Below are 5941 nucleotides of genomic sequence, written 5' to 3' on the forward strand. Positions count from 1 at the left end.
ATAAAAAGGTGGTGCGATCCTTTTTTACAGTACCGTGGACTACAATACTCCGCTTCTGAAATCTCTTCATTGGCTTCCAATTCACTTCAGAATCCAATATAAACTTCTCCTGTTAACCTTCAAAGCTTTTCAGGGTCTAGCTCCTTCCTATCTCTCCTCTCTCATCTCACACTATTGCCCCGCTCGTGCTCTTCGCTCCTCTGATGCCATTTTTCTCGCCTGCCCAAGGGCCTCTACTTCCCTTGCTCGGCTCCATCCATTTTCTTCTGCTGCCCCTTACGCCTGGAACGCTCTTCCAGAACATTTGAGAACTACAAGTTCAATCGCAGCTTTTAAAGCTCAACTAAAAACTTTTCTTTTTCCTAAAGCTTTTAAAACTTGATGTTGTGCAGACTTTATACTGTTAGTTTTACCCTACCCTGTGCCTGTTTGCATTCTCTTCCCCTCCTTATTGTTTTACTATGGTTTTATTAGATTGTAAGCCTATGCGGCAGAGTCTTTCTATTTACTGTTTTACTCTGTACAGCACCATGTACATTGATGGTGCTATATAAATAATAATAATAATAAGGTTGATTAACCTGTTTATAATTACGGCATTAGTTTACCAAAGACAAAGGGAGATTAAGGAAAAGTATTTGGTGAATGAAGTAAGTGCTGTAACTTTTGTTCAGACAAAAATTAAAAACATTAGTAGAGAAGAGAAAGGAAGGATTTCCCCAGTTCAATGGAGGAAACTTTGGCCTTGTTTATCCAATGCCGATGCACTGATTACTTAAGGTTATACAGAAATGTCATTAGTGAATATAACTTGAATGATATATTAGTGGTAACTTTAGGGACTGAGCAAGTGTATGAGTAAAACCAAAAGTCAAGAGAGAGTATCATGTTTGTGATGGTATCTTGAATGTAGTTGTAAAATTATATGTAGAAAGATTTTAATTTAATAAAAAAATTCAACCTAAAAAAATATTCAACCTAACTCTTCCTCTAACCTCTATAAGCAAGAAGAAGGGAAAAAACAACAAAAACAGTCTTCGTCGCTTTATCTAAAAAAGCCACAATACCCTCTCCTGACTTTTATTGATAAAAGGGTGCCGTACCATTTGTGGGAAAGCAGATGGAGAGCGTATCATCAGGTTTTAAACGTAAACGCAGCTAACCCGTGGTTTAAAGAAATTGAACAACTTTGTCCAACTTTGAATGCAGGAAACGAGTCACTTTTGCTGACCGTCCCTGTAAAGAAACAGTAGAGCATTTTGTAAAACAATGTCCGTCAGCTAGGAGAACATGGGAACAATTATCGGTGGTGCTACAATGGCCTTCCCTAAAGGACCAACATTGGGAGACTATGGTGTCTGGCCTCCCCCCTCCAAATGCAATCAAGGGCCCTATAAAACTCAGCTCAAAAAAGAAAGGGGTAGAATGGAGGAATGTACCATGGATGACAATAAGATTAATTAAACTTATGGTGATCCTCGCCTTCTCTGTACAAAGAACAAAAAAGTCAGAACAAAATATACAACACACAGTAGGATTTATTATAAATAAAATAGATACTTTAGCCATGGTAGAACGAGAAAGAATGAGTAGCGCACAGTGGCAAAAATTCTGGCCCTGGAAAAAAAGGGACAACACCAGGGATCGCATGATTCAATAAAAGTGATAATAGCCAATAAAAGGAAATTAAAGTTAATAAAGGTTGGTTTTCAGTTTAACACATTTTAGTTTGTATACATAATGTAAAAGTTAAACAAATGCTTCACGCATAATTTTGTAGAAATTATTGCATGTGAAATGTATATGCTTTGTATGTGTTTTTGTATAATTTTTGTAATATGATCTGGTAGTATATTTTTAAATAAAAAAAATTATCTTCCCCCCCCCACCCCCCAAAATATATCTTAACCCCTAACCCTGGCCTTGCCTGTTTTTGGTCCCAAACATCACGGATCATCAAGTTCTACCCACCACCAACACAGGCATGGGCCTAGCTGGGGCCCCATGTCATTACATCAAATCAGAAGAAATCAGAAAGGCCTTGAACCTGACCCTTGGTTTCAGGGTACAGCCATCATCAGCCCACTGCCCTGACAAGCACCTGGCAGATGCCACTTGCGATTGCAGACCGTGCAAGGCGCTCGCCCTGCAGGTTCTCCAAGCCCTGCTTGGCTGGGCCAGCTGAGTGCTTGGCAAAATACACTGGTTTTATTCTGCACCCACCTGTACTCCTGAAAAGCCTTTCTGGAGGGTGGGGGCTCCTGAAAAAAATGTGGGAGGCTGCCTGAAGCAGAGGGGACTTAGCCCTATCACGGATACTTGTGTGACGCCCCCCTGTACCATATCCAACAATTTTGGGGAGAGCTTTTTGTTAGGGGCAGAGATGGCTGCGGGGGGGCGGGGGGGGGGAGAGAGCAAAGGACTGTTAACTTCCATAAGTGATCTTTAGGATCCAAGCCATTGGGCCAGTTCGCACGATCACCATCACTTCAACAAGCCATGGTGGGTGCTTTGTTTATGCAGCGGCTCATGCTGGGTACCGGTTGCCTAATCCCCCATCCTGCGCTTGTCGTGTGGTCGGAGCCCAGGCGGTCTTGGCTTGTTGGATGGGGAAAAAATCCTCCAATAATTTATTTGTTACATTTATATGCCGCCCCATAGCTGAAGCTCTCTGGGCGGTTTACAAAGGTTTAAAAGCAAACATTAAAAAAGCATACAAAATTCAAAAATCATCAGAAACATAAAAACAACAATAACCCATGGGTTGTTGGGTCTCTGGAATTTCATCTCCCTCTCTAACAAGCTTGCCACCTGGATTCAGATGACAAAACAAGCCCTGCCCACACGGATGATGAGGCATGAGCTGCAGCTCATGCCAACCTGGTCATAGTGGGCTGATTCAGCGATTGCAGTATCAGTGTTCTTTTTGAAAGCCACTGAGGGTTGCTGGCGCTATTGCGCTTCTCTTGTACGTTGGGATGGTACTCAACTTTGCTTGTGGTTTTCCTAGACAGCAACTAGGGTTTTTTTGTCAGTCTCTTCTAGACTCTTTTTTGCCTTAAGCAAGTAATAAATGAGTAAGAGAAGATTGTAATCTGAATTTCTACTTGTTTGAAGTGGCATTTCTCTTTTGGCTCATTCTACGCTGAAAATTTTGAGTATCAAGGAATAGGAAGCTGTGGTCTAGAAACTGGTGTATTTGTCTATAATCGTGGGTTTAGATCAGCCTGCCCCAACCTGGTGCCCTCCAGATGTTTTGGAGTTCAGCACCCATCCGTTCCAGCCTGCAGGGCCAATGGAAAGCTGGGGATTGTGGTCCAAAATCTTGGAAGAGCACCAATTTGGGGAAGGCTGGCTTAAATATTAAAGCTGCACAGATCACAGCTTATCCCTTAACATCGGGATCCACTTTTTGCCTAGCTAACGGTGTATTTTTCCATAATTCTTGTCTTGCAGCCACGTAATCCCCAGCTGCCTCGCTTGTCAGCCCAGGCGAAACGCTGCTGAGGATTACAGGGGAGCCGTGTGAATGGTGCCGGCATGGGGAGCAGCCATTCACCAACCCACCTCTTACCGCAGAGGTCAAACCCACCCCCTGCCCCGCAGCTCCCATCCCTCCTTCATCCATCATGATTTGCCCCTCGACACACCTTGTCAGCAAAGGCCATGAGGCCATAGTCGGTCTTGCCCTGGATCGCCCGGCCCATGCCCTGCGCTGCGTGCCACATGGCATCAAAGGCCAGGAAGTTGTTCTCATGGATTTGGAACTGGTCCCTCTGGTGCTCCAGCCAGGCCTGGGGATAGAAGAGAACAAGAGCTCTGCCGTGTGGGTCTTCCTACCCATGTGTGTGTGTGCGTGTGTGGGTCTTCTTCCTGCTCTTCCTCTCCCCCCCCCCCCGCCAAACGACTCTTTAAAAAAGAAGTAGTTCAAGTGCATTTTCATACAGAACACTGTTCACACAGCGGCCGCCCAGCTGTCAGCCAGGGACCAACAAAGCAGGACAGGGTGCAACAGCACCTTCCCACCCATGTTCCCCAGCAACTGGTAGCACATAGCCAGCAGGGCTAGTAGCCATGGCTAGCCTTCTCCGAAGGGACATTTGTCCCTTGGGTTGGAAGGGGCCCAGCAGCCACTGTTTACATCCAGAAGTCCCAGGCTACCCCTTGCAACCCCCACGCGCGCGCGCGCCCTGCGAGAGCGCAGAGGGAGGCGGCGGCGGAGGCAGCAGCTCCCACACTGCCGAGCCAGGCCGGAGAGGTCAGGCGCTGCTCCTCCGCGCGGCCTCAGCGGTTTCTACCACGGCCAGCTTCCTTTGCCCGCCTGAAGGGGGGGCGGGGGGCTGTCGCCTCCCCTGCCCTGAAAGAACACAGGGCGTCTTGCTGCCTCAGCCCAGGAAATAAGGAGTGCCAAGGGGCTTTCGTAGGGGCCTGTGGGGTCCATGCTCACACCCAACATGGCCGCGGTCGGACGACGCTCCGCCTTTTCCTTCCCTTCCTGCCCGGAAGTTCCGCCTTCGCCCTCACACCCAACATGGCCGCGGTCGGGCGACGCTCCGCCTTTTCCTTCCCTTCCTGCCCGGAAGTTCCGCCTTCGCCCTCACACCCAACATGGCCGCGGTCGGGCGACGCTCCGCCTTTTCCTTCCCTTCCTGCCCGGAAGTTCCGCCTTCGCCCTCACACCCAACATGGCCGCGGTCGGGCGACGCTCCGCCTTTTCCTTCCCTTCCTGCCCGGAAGTTCCGCCTTCGCCCTCACACCCAACATGGCCGCGGTCGGGCGACGCTCCGCCTTTTCCTTCCCTTCCTGCCCGGAAGTTCCGCCTTCGCCCTCACACCCAACATGGCCGCGGTCGGGCGACGCTCCGCCTTTTCCTTCCCTTCCTGCCCGGAAGTTCCGCCTTCGCCCTCACACCCAACATGGCCGCGGTCGGGCGACGCTCCGCCTTTTCCTTCCCTTCCTGCCCGGAAGTTCCGCCTTCGCCCTCACACCCAACATGGCCGCGGTCGGGCGACGCTCCGCCTTTTCCTTCCCTTCCTGCCCGGAAGTTCCGCCTTCGCCCTCACACCCAACATGGCCGCGGTCGGGCGACGCTCCGCCTTTTCCTTCCCTTCCTGCCCGGAAGTTCCGCCTTCGCCCTCACACCCAACATGGCCGCGGTCGGGCGACGCTCCGCCTTTTCCTTCCCTTCCTGCCCGGAAGTTCCGCCTTCGCCCTCACACCCAACATGGCCGCGGTCGGGCGACGCTCCGCCTTTTCCTTCCCTTCCTGCCCGGAAGTTCCGCCTTCGCCCTCACACCCAACATGGCCGCCTTCAGTGGACGCTCCGCCTTTTCCTTCCCTTCCTGCCCGGAAGTTCCGCCTTCCCTCTCACACCCAACGTGGCCGAGGTCCGCCTTTTCCTTCCCTTCCACTGGGCTTGCGCCGGAGCAACCCGCTCCTGCCTGCGTCTGGTTTCGGCGCTCGAGGAGGCTGCCGCTGCCGCTGCCGCTGGGCTCGCTGTTGCGCTCCGTGGTTTCCTCGGACTTGCGCGACCTCGAAGACCTCGCTTGCTGCCCCGCTGGTCCTGGGCGAGCCGAGAGAGCCGCGCCGCCCCCCTGCCGCCCGCCGCCCCTTCTCCGTCGCTGCCTGCCTGCCTGCCGGGGAGGCATCGCCACGCAGCGCCGCCCGCGGGGCTGCCCCCACCCCCCAGGACTGTGGCCGGAGCGCAGGGGGCAGAGGGAGGGAGAGGCTCCTCCTGAGCACTGCGGCGGAGCCTCTTCCCTCCCCGGAGGCCGGGCTGCGTGAAAGAGGAGCTCTGCCCTGCGGGAGAGGGGGTCGTCTTCCACCCCCCCTCCCAATGCAGCTGGAAGGTCTTCCTGCCAGGAGGGACCGTTTGGACCCTTTGGCGGCCGGAGGGGGGGCGGCCTGTGGTTCTCTGCCTGGCTTCCGCCAGCGCCGCTAG

The 5941-nt window shown here is 52.0% G+C and overlaps 1 long non-coding RNA gene across 1 annotated transcript; it reads right to left on the reverse strand.

Annotated features, from left to right (window-relative positions):
• Nucleotides 1-694: 694 nt before the first annotated feature.
• Nucleotides 695-4097, reverse strand: LOC134413004 (uncharacterized). Its single transcript, XR_010026449.1, has 2 exons — nucleotides 3651-4097; nucleotides 695-1236 (listed from the first exon to the last, which is right to left on the reverse strand). It is a non-coding gene; the product is annotated as an uncharacterized LOC134413004 (long non-coding RNA).
• Between the last annotated feature and the right edge of the window lie 1844 nt (nucleotides 4098-5941).

Source organism: Elgaria multicarinata, chromosome 23, assembly GCF_023053635.1.
Source record: "Elgaria multicarinata webbii isolate HBS135686 ecotype San Diego chromosome 23, rElgMul1.1.pri, whole genome shotgun sequence".
NCBI lineage: Eukaryota > Metazoa > Chordata > Lepidosauria > Squamata > Anguidae > Elgaria > Elgaria multicarinata.